At 43.5% G+C, this 16479-nt stretch overlaps 1 protein-coding gene across 6 annotated transcripts in view; it reads left to right on the forward strand.

The window, feature by feature from the left end:
• Window positions 1-16479, forward strand: part of SNTG2 (syntrophin gamma 2) — a 349056-nt gene that overhangs the window by 241514 nt on the left and 91063 nt on the right. The window lies entirely within an intron of this gene.

The following is a 16479-nucleotide window of genomic DNA, read 5'->3' on the forward strand; positions in this document are numbered from 1 at the left end:
TCACTATGTAATTTTAAAATCTGAGTTCATTTTGTTGTATTTTTTCTGTATCAGTCATTTTACATTTTTTAATCTCATTTATTATCAAATATATTGGGAATCATGGATACCCAGAGAAAGTTCCATGGCCTTAGTACATCACCCAATATATCAAAGTGTACCTGAGTTAATTTGAGGCACCCTACCTTTTAAATAAGGAAAGGACCATTTAACCAAGCACTTGTGACTCACCATAGCCTGCATGGTATTTAATTCATATTGACCAATAATGAATTTCATGACATGGATGTCATGGGGGGGGGGGATTCAGTTTGTTGTTTTCCGTCCAAAGGGAAGGGCAGCATATAAACAAATATATAAACAAACAAATAAAAGAGGAAATTTTTTGTTTTCAGAAATAATGGATTTTGTTTTTTCGTTGATTATTTTGGTTGAAATGTTTAAAATGATTCTTGTTGGCCACAGTGATATCACTAGCATTTGAAAATACTTTCATCACAATCTTGACCTACAGAGGCCATGACTTCATCAGATTTTGTCTCACCAGTGGAAGGTGCAGGAAGCTGTGTGATAATGAAGTTATGTTCCTATACTACCCAAATGTATTGCCAAGATCAAACTGATAGGCATGTTCTCCACCTGCTAAACTCTCAAAAGTTCAGCATATGTTCTTGAAGCATATCCATTATATTATTTGAATTACAAGAAATAGGAATATTACAGGATCATCCCTCAAAACATTATTCTATCTGCTTAGAAATTTTCACTATCAATTTTTGTGTCAAAAGGACCAATAAATAAAATGCTTAAGATGCAGGTGAACAAAACATTTTATTTCTACAAGAATCACTCATTATTTATTATCATGTGACATACATATAATACAGCCAGGATATTTTAAGATTGTCTGGCTGCCAGGCAAGAGATGTTCACAAGTGGTTTGTCATTGCTTGCCCCAGCATCATAACCTGGCATTCCTTGAAGAATCATAGAATCATAGAATCATAGAATCATAGAGTTGGAAGGGGCCATACAGGCCATCTAGTCCAACCCCCTGCTCAACGCAGGATCAGCCCTAACCATCCTAAAGCATCCAAGAAAAGTGTGTATCCAACCTTTGCTTGAAGACTGCCAGTGAGGGGGAGCTCACCACCTCCTTAGGCAGCCTATTCCACTGCTGAACTACTCTGACTGTGAAAAACTTTTTCCTGATATCTAGCCTATATCGTTGTACTTGAAGTTTAAACCCATTACTGCATGTCCTCTCCTCTGCAGCCAGCAGAAACAGCATCCTGCCCTCCTCCAAGTGACAACCTTTCAAATACTTAAAGAGGGCTATCATGTCCCCTCTCAACCTCCTTTTCTCCAGGCTGAACATTCCCAAGTCCCTCAACCTATCTTCATAGGGCTTGGTCCCTTGGCCCCAGATCATCTTCGTCGCTCTCCTCTGTACCCTTTCAATTTTATCCACGTCCTTCTTGAAGTGAGGCCTCCAGAACTGCACACAGTACTCCAGGTGTGCTCTGACCAGTGCCGTATACAATGGGACTATGACATCTTGTGATTTTGATGTGATGCCTCTGTTGATACAGCCCAAAATGGCATTTGCCTTTTTTACCGCTGCATCACACTGCCTGCTCATGTTTAGTTTACAATCCACAAGTACCCCAAGGTCTCGTTCACAGACAGTGCTACCTAGAAGCGTATCCCCCATCCAGTAGGCATGCTTTTCATTTTTCTGACCCAGATGCAGAACTTTACACTTATCTTTATTAAATTGCATCTTGTTCTCATTTGCCCATTTTTCCATTGTGTTCAGATCTCGTTGAACTCTGTCTCTATCTTCCGGAGTATTTGCCAGTCCTCCCAATTTGGTGTCATCTGCAAACTTGATGAGTAGTCCCTCCACCCCCTCATCTAGATCATTAATAAATATGTTAAAAAGTACCGGGCCGAGCACCGAACCCTGAGGTACCCCGCTACTCACCTCTCTCCAGTCTGATGAAACACCATTGACAACAACTCTTTGAGTGCGGTTCTCTAACCAATTCCCTATCCACCTAACGATCTGAAAATCCAGATTGCAGTCCTTCAACTTATCCATCAGAACATCATGGGGAACCTTGTCAAAAGCTTTACTAAAATCCAAGTAAATGACATCAACCGAATTTCCCCGATCCAGCAAACCTGTTACTTGGTCAAAAAAAGAAACTAGGTTGGTCTGGCAGGACCTGTTGGAGACAAATCCATGCTGACTTCCTTGGATCACCAAATTGTCCTCCAGATGTTTGCAGATCGCTCCCTTTAATATCTGCTCCATTATCTTCCCCACAACAGAGGTCAGACTCACTGGTCTGTAGTTTCCTTGGTCATCCTTCCTCCCTTTTTTGAAGATCGGAATAACGTTTGCTCTTTTCCAGTCCTCCGGGACATCTCCAGTCCTTAAAGAGGTTCCGAAGATGATGGACAAGGGCTGTGCAAGTTCTCTGGAAAGTTCTTTGAGTACTCTCGGGTGCATTTTATCTGGACCAGGGGATTTGAACTCATCCAGTGCAGCTAAATGCCTCTCGACAACCTCTCTATCCATGTTAACCTGCCACCCAGACACTATCCTTTGGCTACAGCCATCTCTAGATGTGCCTAAACACTTTGACCTGTGGGAAAAATCTGATGTAAAATAGGCACTAAGCCTTTCTGCTTTCTCTGAATCTTTCCTTAGAGTTTGTCCATCTGCACCCAACAGTGGGCCTATTGCCTCCTTGACTTTACGTTTGCTCCTCACATAACTGAAAAATCTTTTCTTGTTACAATGGGCTCCCCTGGCCAATCTTAGCTCACTCTCAGCTTTGGCCTTTCTGATGATTGATCTACAGTGCCTAGTAACCTGTAGGTACTCTTCTTTAGAGCTCTGTCCTTCCTTCCATTTCCTGAACATTTTCCTTTTCTTTCTTAGTTCCTCTTGAAGTTCTCTGTTCATCCAAATAGGCTTCTTAGAGCTCCTGGAGTGTTTTCGTATTTCTGGAATAGTCATTGATTGAGCATGCAATAGCTCTTGTTTGAGTAGCGCCCACCCTTCACATGCTCCCTTCCCTTCCAGCATTCTCGTCCATGGTATGACACTCATCATGTCTCTGAGTTTATTAAAGTTTGCCCTACGAAAATCCAACATCCGCGTCTGGCTACAAGCTTCCTTGGCTCCCCATCTCAAAAGGAATTCTATGAGGACATGGTCACTTCCCCCTTGGGTCCCCACCTCCTTCACCTCATCCACCAACTCTTGCCTGTTGGTCAGTATTAAGTCCAGTATGGCTGAACCTCTTGTGGGTTCATCTACCATTTGATAAATGAAATTGTCAGCCAGGCAGGTCAGAAACTTGCATGACTGAGGACGCTTCGCAGAGTTAGTTTCCCAGCACACATCTGGGAAATTGAAGTCACCCATGATGACAAGGTCCTGCCATTTGGATATTTTCTCAAGCTGCTCACAAAGTGCAGCATCCACATCCTCTCGTTGGTCAGGCGGTCGGTAGCAGACACCAACCACCACACTGTTTGTTTTCCCCTCGCTTATTTTCACCCAGATGCTTTCCACTGCAGATATGCTCTCCTTCACTAGAATTTCCTGACAGGTAAGCCCTTTCCTCACATACAGTGCCACTCCTCCACCTCTTCGATCTATTCTGTTTTTTCTGAACAGTTCATATCCATCCACCATTACATTCCAGTCATGAGAATCATTCCACCAAGTTTCTGTGATGCCTACTAGATCATACCTTTCCATCAGCATGAGAAGTTCCAGCTCTTCCTTTTTATTGCCCATGCTTCGGGCGTTAGTATAAAGACATCTGAATCCTTTTACTTTTGGTTCCCTATGAGCTGGCCTTGCCGGTTGGGCTGCCTCCGATCGTTTTCCTTCCATACACTCCCTATGTTGATCGTCTCCTTCCCCTAGTGGCTTTAGTTTAAAGCTCTCCTGATGAATCTCCCCAGGTTCCTGCCAAACACATTCTTCCCCAGTTTCGATAAGTGCAGTCCATCAGGTGCTAGTAGGCCTTCCTCAAGAAAGCCTATCCCATGGTCCCAGAAACCAAATCTCTCCTGCCGGCACCAACTACGCAGCCAGTACTCCATTATCTTCTTCTCCCAATGCATTTCTCTTCCCTTGACAGGCAAGATTGAAGAGAATACCACTTGTGCCCCCATTTGCTTGAGCTTCAACCCCAGATCTTGATAGTCTTTTTTAATAGGAGCGATGGTATTCAGGGACATGTCATTCGTTCCCACATGGACCATCACAAATGGGTAGTGATCCGTAGATTTGAGGAGTTTGGGCAGCCTTTCTGAAACATCTTTAATTTTTGCCCCTGGCAAGCAACACACCTCTCGGGTTAGGGGGTCGGGCCCAGCCACATGGCGATCCATTCCTCTTAGCAGGGAGTCTCCAATTACCAGTACTCTCCTTTTTTTTTCTTCTCAACTCCATTTCCTTCTGTCCCCGTGGCCTCTACCCTTTGTCTTAGAGTTTGTTTTGGGACCTCTTCCCTTGTTGACCCTTGCACCTCCTCTGCAAGGGCCTGAAATCTATTCTGGAGCTCCAAAGGCTGTCTCGCCCATCGCCGTTCAGTCTTTTTCCGAACTGCCTGCAGAGGCTCCCTATTGTGGTCAATCTCCTTGTCCTCTTCAGGACTGGTTGTATTCTCTTTATTCCATGTTGCAGAGCTCTGGACTATGAACTCCTCCCCTTTCTTACTTTGGGTCAGAGTAATAATTCTGTTTTCTAGTCCCCTAATCTTTTCCTCCAAAAGTCTTACCAGCTTACACTTGGGGCAGCTGTAGTCCATCTTGTCTTCTGGGAGGAAGGCAATCATGTCACACTCACTGCAGATGATGGGATGAGTGTCCTGGAGGTCCATTGTAATGTCTACGCAGTGGAAGTACTAGGGAAATATAATCTACTGATATAATCTACTGATTCTAATTGCTCGGCCAAGAACCCAAGGCCAAAAGCCCTTTGTCTCTCGCCCTTTTGACATTCCAAGTGCTAGCCAGGGTCTACCCTGCTTACCTTCTGAGATCTGATGGAACTGGCCTTGCCTGGGCTATCTAGAACTAGAGCAAATGATTCCCAAGTTTGGAGTCTGCGGTTACCATGTCCCACTTGCTTCTGCCCAAGGCATCTCTTCCCCAAAGCCAGTACTGCTTTTCCTCCACTACATGGACATAGGAGATGTATTCGAAAATTCCAGGAGGCATTACCTTTTTGCCTCAGGAGTCACCCATTTAGAAATAGCAGGTTCCATGACAGGAAGATGTTTGGCCTGAAACCTCCCACACTGGCAAGCATTCTGTTGTAGGCCCACTGCTGGTTCTCAAAATTTTTAAAGTTTCTGCTTGTTCTACTAAGATGGGAAACCCTGAATTAGAGCCTCAAAGCATTGAGTAAATAAGGAGACAAAAGGGTTCTGAAGCTTCTGTTTAGTCTTGTTGTATCAGTTATTTAACCTGATTATGATGGCATGCACTTCAGATCTGTTTCACAAATAAGCATAACAGGTAAGTTAATTGAATAAAACTGAGTTTTGAACACTTATTTATCTCGTTTTCTGATGCCTACAGCTACCTGTTATGAGCTATATTTAATCTATATTTAATCTATATTCGCTGGCTCCTGGGAATTGTAGTCCATGGACATCTGGAGGGCCGCAGTTTGACTACCCCTGGTCTAGATTGTAAATTCATGGACCCATATTCAGTTTTGGTTAAGATAAAAGGAGAAACAGAACTGTGTGTTGTCTTCATGTTTTGTTTTTAAAGTTTATTGTATCTAAAATATTTCTATGCTATCTTTCCAGCCAACAGTGTTCTAAAAACAGTGAGTAGCTAAAATAATATATATTATTAATATGTATGATTAATAAAACATAATAGTACAACTTTTAAAAATCAGTTAAACAAAAGACAAACAGTTGAACAAACACAAAGATGTTCCTGCCACATAAACAGGAAGAAGGATCAGTGACGGAATATCAAACAAAAGAGGTAAGTCTTCACTCGCTGGTGGAAGACAATGATTGAAGGGGACAGATGAATATTCCTGGAGAAGGAATTCCATAATTTTGCTTCCACATCCAAGAAGGCCTTGTGATGGACTATCAAGGGTTAATGCCTCACGGAGTTTAAGAACTTTGAGAGACAGGATGTTCAAATGGAATTCTGTGGAGAGTCTGAGTTAAGAAATGACAATTGAAAAGTTAAGAAATGACAGTGGAAGAGACAATTTAGCCCTGACCATAGACTGGGAAAGTGGGAGTATGTGGGTCAACAAGGATCCCCCATTCAAGCTGAAAAAGGAAACTGGTTTTAGTTAAGTAATCCCTGCAAAGTGAATAAGGAGATAACTTAAAAGAGGAGTGATCCCTGGTCAGTATATGTAGAAGGATTGGGGAACTTTGTTACACATTCCTGCCTTCTAAATGTAAAGTGCCAGTGCTTGAGTGTTAAAGCAGAAACTGAAAAGAAGGCCTCTCTCCTCAGAGTTTCAAAGATCCTGATGAAGAGCAAAATCACTTATTTGCTGGCAACATCTTAGTTGGATTTAGTGTGATTGCAAAGTTACCTCAGGATTACTCAGGATTTGAGGAGCCTCCTACTGTGACAAGAATAGAACCATAATAAAACAGACTATCCAGCTGTTTCAGACAGCCCAGGAAGATGCTATGATCACTGTTCTCAAAAGCTGCTAAACTATCTTGGAGATCCTAAAGGGTCACCTTATTTCTACTTGTCAATGAAGGTTATCAGCCAGAGCAACTATGGTCAGTGCTATTCTAACATCGGGACCAAATGAAGATTGAAATGATTCTAGATAACCTATTTCATATAGAAGTCTGTAGAAAATATGAACTATATTAAAATTCAAACCATGGATTTCTCCCAATATCTGTGCAATATCAAAGAAATATTACTGTTTTTTCACAGGGCTCTCTAGGACTGAACATAGTGGCCATCTAATCCAATATCTGTGACTAGAAGAAGAAGAAAATGTTGCTTTTCTCTAGCCAAAGGAATCTCAAAGTGACTGACATTTGCCTTCCCTTTCCCCATAACAGACACCCTGTGAGGTAGATGAGGCTGAGAGAACCCTGATATTACAGCTCGGTCAAAACAGCTTTATCAATGCTGTGGTGAGCCCAAGGTTATCCAACTGGTAGCATGTGGGGGAACGTAGAATCAAACCCTAGCTTAATTCTTCTGAGAATCCTCCAAGCTTTCTCCTTTTACTGTTTTTTTTTTCATCTGGTGTTCCAACAAGCAATGGGCACAAACCAGAAAAGTGTAGTTTGGTTCATGGTTTGTGAAGTCCCCGATTCATGTGCAATTTACCAGTGCCCAGCAAAACCCAGTGTGACTCTGTCAATGCCAGCTGAATCACAATCCAAACATGAGGAGCATTTTGTAAGCCCAGCCAAACTAGTACAATATACAGGGTCCCAGCAGAACCCAATGCCATTGCAGCAATGCCAGCTCAATAAGACAGATGTCAACCATAGAATCACAATCTAAGCAAAGGGCCCAGCAGAACCCAGGCCGATTCTGCATGAAGAATCTGACCCTGGACAGCCTCCAGTTGCTGACAGATTTTAGAGCCCCTTCCACATGACATCGTCTGCATCCTGAAGCTGTCCAGGGGCTGGCTCAAGTACTGGCCATATTTGCCTCACAATGAAGGAAATCACCAAAACCCGATTTGCCACCCCCTGTTGTTCTTCCCATTGGGGAGCATCAAAGGGAAAGCCCACATGGAGGGAAAAACATGCAACAATCTTGCTAGCATTGTCCCACCCTCAGACCCACCCTCCCCTCTCCTGTGTCTGGATCAGGAAAACAATTTTAAAAAATTGTGACGTATGCAGAGCAATGTGTATGCGCATCTGTGTGCCCAAGAACTAACAAAAAATAAATTTATGTACTTGCCACTGGCACACAAAGTGCACAGCTATACATTCTGGTGTAAATAAAAATGATTTCCAGGCATGTTCTTATCAAAGGGCTCGTGGGAGTGGGCAGCAGCAACCTGTGAGACACATATATTCCTTTTTATTTTGTTGGGAGGTAATGAACAAGTGTGGGGGGGTAATTTCGGGTTGGAGACCTCGCAGCATTTGCTGGGCATCAGTGTATTTCTTCTTTGCTTTGAACACCCAATGCTTTTTTTTTCACTTTGATGACTATGGCCACGTGTACGCATTGCTCCAGCACTAGGAAATGGCAGTAGATATGTGTTTCTTGGAGGAGAAAAATGTTGTCAGGAATAAAGAAAGCTACTGCACGATCCTTGGTGTCCAATCAACTTGGCCAGTGAGGCTCTCAACTTAATCAGGACTCCAGAATCCCCTTGGGCGGAGTGAGGCAGGAACAGAAAGCCTACAAGCTCAACTTGCTGGCCATTTTCTGCAAGCAGCTGCCAAGCCAAAATGGAGTCCAGCTCACAGGCTTCCTCTTTTCCCTTGAACTCACATGGGACCAACATGACAAGACAATGAGTTGGGAGACCTCCTGACCATCTTTGCAGACAAAAAGGTCCAGGAGGCTCTCAGTGCCGTTCTCCACAAGTGAGAGGTCTTCGAGGACATGGCCAGACAGATGCGAGCTCAGACACAGCCATTTGGGGCTCAAGTGCTGGACCAAAACTAAAAGCGGCCTCTTGGGAGGCAGTCAGCCAAGGAACGGCTGGAAAAGGAAAGGAGAAGACAGAGCCGGGTCTCCATCCTCACCACCATGGGACACAAGCTCTTGGAGCAGGAGAAGAAGACATGAACCAGACCAAGTCGCTGGGGGAAGCAATGCTCCAAAAGGAGAGGGAGGTCTTTGCCAGATGGCTGGTGAAGAACAGAGAGGAGGCCAGGTTGGAGACGGAGGTTTTAGGGCTTCCATGGAGAAGAGCCACGATGACCTGATGGGGGCTCTCGAGTCCCTCAACAGGTTTGGTGACATGATAGAGATCATGGTCAACCATGTGGTGGGCAGGGGGAGGGAGAACCCTACCCCACCATTCAGGAGGACCTCACAGCAACCATTAGCAACCTCACAGCAACCCCTGAAGCACCTGTCCCGCATCAGCACAATCCTGGAAAAAGCCAGGGGACCCAGACAAGGTATGTGATCCAGATGGGAACTAAGGCCAAAAGGCGACACCTTATCAAACCTAGGGACAAGTATTCCCCCTGACCCCTCTCACTTGCAACTCCCACCCCCTGTTTTTTACACCAGTAACATTATTGTTAAATTGTTCCTTAATAGCGTTGTTATGCTGTCTTTGTGGGTCAACTTGGGATGTGGCCATGGAATTCTGCCCTAGATGCTGGGGCAAAAAAGTGGCACGTAGTTACACCACAAGAATCCTTGGTGGTGCTGCCTGCTTGTTTGCTGGTGTACCAATGGAGGCCGCATTGACATTTTTGTAAGAAAGTCAAGCGAGGCTCTTGAGGTTATAACTCAACAACAGTTAATTTTTTAAACATAACAGCAGCAAAAGTTAACAAGCTCACAACCAACCCAACTCACACAAGAAAAACCTTGGAAAAAACCATTTGTTGCCCTATTCCCCCTCCCCCTCCATCCCCAGGTGAGACGCCATACAGTGGAGCATGGCCTTCATCTCCCACAGCTTCTTCCCATGCAGATGGATGATCCTTCCAGCCCTCCACCTCCAACCCTCCTGGGCATCCAGCCTCTGGTTCACAGTATACACTGTGGGGAGGGGGGAGGGACAGGGAACACTAAATGGAAAAATATACCCCATCCCTATGCCTGGGGAGTGCACACAAGCCCAGGAATTTCCCCCACTGAAAGATGGCTCTCACAGGCTGACATTGTCCTCTCCTGTAGCCCATCAATGGCCAGTAGGAGCTCCTCCACTAAGGTGCCTGCTACAGGAGACTTGCAGTGCTCCCCTGACCACTCTACCAGCTCCTCCTGGGGTGACAAGTCGTGGCCTGCATTAGAGGGGAAAGAGTTGCAACTGTGGGCCCATACAATGGACTTGCTCCTAGTAGCACCAGCCACCATAAAGTCTTGCTGGTTAGGCCCATGATTGTTTAAAATGTAATCAGTGGCTAGGCCAATTGCAGCTGTTGTCCAATTAACCATGCCAGCCCTCTGGCCATACAGTCCCTACAGGGGCTGAGAATGAACACTAGTCACCATTACCACCCCTTCCACCCTGTTTTTCCCCCTCCCTTCCCCACCAGACAAGCCAGGTAAGACTAGAGAATCACACACGGTTTGAAAGCATCGCCAACTTTATTTTTCAAAACATGTATACAGGTAAACAATTTCCCCTGAGACTGCCTAAATAGAAATGTGGCTGTAGCATCTTGAACCCTCTCTCCGTTCCTGTAAATCCTCTTTTTATTTTGCTCTGTGGTTGCTCCCTCCTTTATCCACTACCATGGTATACCATTCCTCCATGTCCACAAGAATCTCATATCCCCTCTCCTCGCAGATGTTGTGGAGGATTATGCAGGCAATGACCATAGGGATGACATTGTCCAGAAAAACATGATAGCAGGTGAGAAGGCACCTACAGCATGCCTTGAGTCTCCCAAAGGCATGCTCCACCACATTCCTTGCATGGGAAAGCCTCATGTTATAATGCCTCTGCTCCCCAGTGTGTGGCTGCTTATAGGGGGTCATGAGCCACTTCTATAGAAGGTATTCTCCATCTGCCAAGATCAGAGTCAGCACCTGTACCCCCTCTATTGTGATGGTTGTGTTCCCTGGGACATAGACCCCAGCGTCATTGAAAATTGAAGACATCATGTCTTCAACCACTCCAGCCCACCTCCACATAAATGAACTGTGGTCCATGGTCCCTTGCAGGAGCATAGAACAAAAGAATATTTGGTTACCATACCCCCATATGCTCCTTTTCGGGGTACATATGGGATTGTGTCAACTGTCCTCAGCGCCAGTACATTGGGGGAATCCCATGTAGCCAAACCCGTCCATGTTCTGTGAGATACAAACACACAGACTGTTGAGCCCAAAGTAACCTATCAACCCAAAACTCCGCTGGTCTTTCCTCCAAATGCCCAGGGTTGCTGCAAGGCTTTTCAGCCAAAAAGGGAAATTTACAAGCACACCAGGACCCAGCCTACCTACCTTCCCTATCTCTTTGCCCAGGCGGACCACCTCGTTGTAAAGCTCTGCCTCCAAGGTGAAGCAGACTTCTAGGACGATATCTCCCACAGTAGACATGCCCTGTTGGAACTGCTGGGAAACCACTCTGTAGCAAGTGGTGTTGGCCAGGTACCACAGAGCCATGGCCACCCTCTTCTCCACCAGGATGGGCTGGCGTATGTTGGTGGTCTGGTGCTGCAGACTCCCTCTTGAGTGTGGAGACCACACCTCGCAGGTACTTCTGGTCACCCTGAAGTTAAGGATCCACTCATTGTCATTCCATTTTGCCAGAACAAAGTTATCCCACCAGTCAGAGCTTCTATTGTCCACCCCCACCTGTTTGGGGAACAGCACTTCCATGAGAGCGAACCAGTGGTGCCTGAGAGTAGTTTTCCTATATATGTTAAAATGTTATACATTGCAATTTGAGACAAGGATGACCAGTTTATGGAACTGTCCCTAAAACCAAATATGTTAAGTTTATTCTGTGGTTCAGATATTTCTAATTTTGCGTGAATAAAGAATGTATATTCTGTAGTTATTGGAACCTAAGTAATACTCATCTGTATTTAAATCTTGCAGCAAAATGTTTTCTTTATATCAGTTCCTTTCCCACTATATCCCAAGAGTTAAGAATGGCATGCAATGTATTCTTATATAGTTTTACCTGCATAAAAATTCTAGGAGAATAATAGCACATTCCTAAACAGTGTTGGCGTTGTCTACATCTATTAACTTGAATGGACTTCGAAGGGTGTAACTTTGCTTAGAATTGCATTCTAAGTTAGGTTAAGAGAGAGTGCCAGTCCTAAACCCTTTGAGTCATCTACATAAGCTGGACTGGAAGGTTTGTTCCCTGAATGCAAGCCGAACTCTAATGACCACATCACATAGACAGCAGACATTCCTTCTATATGTTTAATGGTTGATTTGTGTACGCATCTGAACACATGATTCTGCCTACCACTGAATCTGAATTAGTCCATTGAGTTCAGGGTTGACTACTCAGACCAGCAGCAGCTTTCCAGGATCTCAGGCACAAGAATTTAACATAACCTACTATCTGGTTCCCTCACTCAAAGCCCGTGCCCACTTAGCTATTCTGAAATCTTGGAAGAAAGACATCACAACCAAATTAGATTCTTTAAGTCATCAAAGTTTTAAGCTCTTATTGAGCAAAGACAGGACTCGGTCTGATTTTTTTAGCTCCATTCTATCGCGCTATACCATACCAGATGACTTACTGCATACATCAGCCAATATTTCTGATTTACGTGATTGGGTGTTCAAAGCTGACTCACTGATTGACCACTCTTCAATACAGCTATCACAAGCAGCCCCATGGTATAAAACAATTTAAAAAGACCATAATTAAAAGACCAACAATTAAAAGAGCATCATATTTAGTAAATATAACCACACGTAATCTTAGAATGGCCCTAACATCTTTGCGGTTTGAAATGATGCCATCAGCCATGCTCTCTGGGTGATATCTCCGAATACCCACAGCCCAATGCCTGTGCATATGTGGAAATCCATCTATGGAGGACCTGCCCCACTATGTTTTGGCTTGTCCCCTGTACTCCGAACCCAGGGGCAAATTCCTTGCCAAGCTATTACCAAACTCTCACCCTATTTCTGATTTTAACAAAGTCACCTATCTGTTATCAGATGTCGACCCCTATATCTCTTATAGGGTGGCACTTTTTGCTCTGGCTGCCAGGAAGATTCGAGCTAATGCATTTTTACAGGAGCCGATACTATCTGGTTCTTTTAACGGGAGATGCCAGGGATTAAACCCCCAGGGTCTTCTGCATGCAGAACAGAAGCTGGACTACTGACCCACCATTGCTCTTGATGAGAAAGTCATCAGAATGAACCAATTAATGATGAAGCAGTGAATATCTATAATGGTAATAAGGAAGCTGGTAAACCAGGATTGTTTGGAAAAAAAATCATGACAGAGTGTATATGGTGTGTGCTCCACTCACCTGCTTGCTTGCAGTGCCACTCCCTCTGTTTGCCTGGCTCACATGATGACTGTTCCCATGGAAGTAGACGAAGTCAGTAGAGCCTCTTTCTCCTCCTGTCCCACTTGCTAACCCGCAGCTCTATAGATGCAACCAGCAGTTCCTGCCTTCTCCTCACCTGGCCACCTGACTGGCTTGCATGGCAGTGGCTCCCACTTCTCTCCTAACCACCTGGCTCAAATAGTGGTGGGCAGCTACAACTCCATTTCCCCAAAAGAAAACTCAGATCTTGTGATGTAGCTTCACAAGAATTGAGTCTCCTCCCCAAAAATTTATATACATATATTTTTCCTTTTGTTTTCATACAAACCTCATGATGGACTGTAGAAATATACCTCCCATCTGTATTTTGCCCCATTTTCTGGGTTTTTAAAAATCTGTGCAGGGAGCCAGGTTCAGAACTTACAATATAAATAATGCAGAATAAAGACCAGAACATGAAATACTAGCACTAGGAAAATCACATATGCAATGTTCTTTTAAAAGTCAGAAGTCAAGTGCAATCCATATCTGAGAATTCTCAGAATTTAAAGACAATTGAGACAGCAGCAATTGTTTCAAACAAGAAAACAAAACCTGTAAATGCTTAACAGTGAAATCCTAAATAGAATTACATCACTTTAAGCCCAATAACATCAATAGATTTAGAAAGGTAAAGCTCTACTTGGATAGCAACAGAAGAAGAAATGAAAAATATTTATGTAAGTTCAAAAGGAGAAATTCTGTAAAGACAAAAAGTGATATCTACACTGAAGAACATGGAAGAGCTAGCATTTTAGTAAGTTCAGTTTCCAGACATTGATAATAATAGTACTCTAAAGACTGTAATAAAGTTGTATGACAAAAAAAATTGCCAGGAAAGACTCAAATATCTCTCTAATATATTTTATAAATTATATCGTCAAATAGAGAAAAGGTGTAACCATAATAATGTGAAATGTCCTTGAAGTGAAGTGTAGCAAACAGAAGCTTTGTATCACTATACAATAAATAGTGGAGAAAAATCTAAGAAAAAGTCCAGCAAAGTTGTTCTTATAGAACAATAGAAAGCATTAACAGAATGAAGGCATTCCAGTGAGAATAACATACATTAATAACAGTCCAAAGCTAAGATCCATAGTTTTTATGGTAAGCATCATAAAATAAATATGATTACAATAAAGATAAAGAGTAAAGGTGTATGCACTAGGATTGGCAAATCTGGGTTGGGAAATTCCTGAGAATTGGTGGTGGAACCAGGGGAGGATGGGCGTAGGGAACAGGAGAACATTTATTTATTTATTGTTTTTACATACCACCCTCCTCGAAGTCTCAGAGCAGTTTACATGAAACAGAAACGATACAGGTAACTCAGTTTATAACAATAATACAGTGATAACCGCAAGCAACATATTAGAACAACAGAATAATGAAGAATATTACATCAATGCATACTGATAGTCCAGTGGGTTGGGCAGATCTGCAGTGGTTACCATAGGAGGGAGGTTCAGGGGGGGAGGGTTCATGGGAAGTGATGGTTCAGGTTGACCAACCAAATGCCTGGCGAAGGAGATTCCTTTTGCAGGCCCTGCGGAAGTGTTTGAGTTCCATTAGGGCCCTGATCTCCTCTGGGAGCTCATTCTACCAGGTGGGGGGCAGAATGGAGAAAGCTCTAGCCCTGGTTGAAATCAAGCAATCTTCCCAGGGCATAATCCCATGTTCTCCATTTTTTTAGTCTGCAGATATGTTGTAATTCTGTGAGATTTCCAAACCCCACCTGGAGGTTGGCAAATCTAGCATAATCTGGAAGTACTAAAAATTGTAGTAAACAACAGTGTGACAAAATTTAAGATCGCTATCAGAGCACAAAATTTGTACTTATATGTCAAGCAATCCACAGCCCTTCAGAATACTAAACAACTTTTCATTTTCGGTTTGCATGTGTCAGAGTTGCTCATTTCACAAACAGGAAACATACAGTCAAATTGCTATTTCCACTCAAACTTTTCAACAGATCAGCATCCAGTCTTCCTGCATTTCCTAGTCAGTTTTCGCTCATGTAACAGTTCACTTCTTTTCACATTTTTGGGACTTGGTTTTAAAAGTTACCCTGGACAGAGAGTATATAGCTTTCAGACAATGGGAAGAGTAGATCACAAGATAACAACTATTCTAAGTAATAGTTTATGCAAGTCTAATTGATTTTTAAAATAATGTTCTGTTTAATTTGTAGTAAGGTATAAGTGGTTGGGTAGGATGTCACAGAAGAGCCTCTTGTGGCGCAGAGTGGTAAGGCAGCCGTCTGAAAGCTTTGCCCATGAGGCTGGGAGTTCTATCCCAGCAGCCGGCTCAAGGTTGACTCAGGCTTCCATCCTTCCGAGGTCGGTAAAATGAGTACCCAGCTTGCTGGGGGGTAAACGGTAATGACTGGGGAAGGCACTGGCAAACCACCCCGTATTGAGTCTGCCATGAAAACCCTGGAGGGCGTCACCCCAAGGGTCAGACATGACCCAGTGCTTGCACAGGGGATACCTTTACCTTTACCTAGGATGTCACAAAAAGTGAAAAATCAATAGGTAAGTACTGTTTTATTTTTTATGACAGAACATCCAAATGAAGGTGACAACTGGGTGAAATAAGTGACAAATGTAGCCCAATTCCTTATTTGTTTAACTTAAGGGAAATCCACTGGGGTAAAATTGAAATTGCTCACATATAAGCCTATGAACATGCATGGGATTGCAGCCCTATGGATCACTTTGTGCACTAGTATATAGTTGCTCAGGCATGATTGTAATCCCTTTTTTCTCAGGCAGCCATATGAATTAAAGCTGATTACTATGTTTCGTGATCCTTGTACTGTCCTCCCACTTTTCAGCTAATACTATTTAAACATTTTTGTAGTGCCAACCGTGTGCAGTAGCTCTGCAGTGCAATTTTAATTTTACACTTCATTCAGAAGCTTTGTGGTTGTACGGTAAATTGGGATATGCGTTGGTGAACTCTTGAGCTTGGTACAAGGCATAGCAGTCTCAAACAGAAATTCAGCCCAGTTTCCTTCAGTCCTCACTTTGGGCATCTGCCTACAGCTTTCGTGTGTGTTCTTTCAGTAATCCCATCAAGCTTGTTGGGAGAGCTGAGCTCAAGAGTCAGTTGCCTGCTTAAGACCACCGAATGGGTTCGTAGATGAGTGGAAATTTAGGCAGCAGATGTTTCAGTGCTGAATTTATATATTTTCAGCATAATCCTCAACTGTGTCACATCCCTCGAAATCACTAGGTTGGGAATG

Source organism: Paroedura picta, chromosome 1 (genome assembly GCF_049243985.1).
Source record: "Paroedura picta isolate Pp20150507F chromosome 1, Ppicta_v3.0, whole genome shotgun sequence".
In the NCBI taxonomy this organism is placed as follows: domain Eukaryota; kingdom Metazoa; phylum Chordata; class Lepidosauria; order Squamata; family Gekkonidae; genus Paroedura; species Paroedura picta.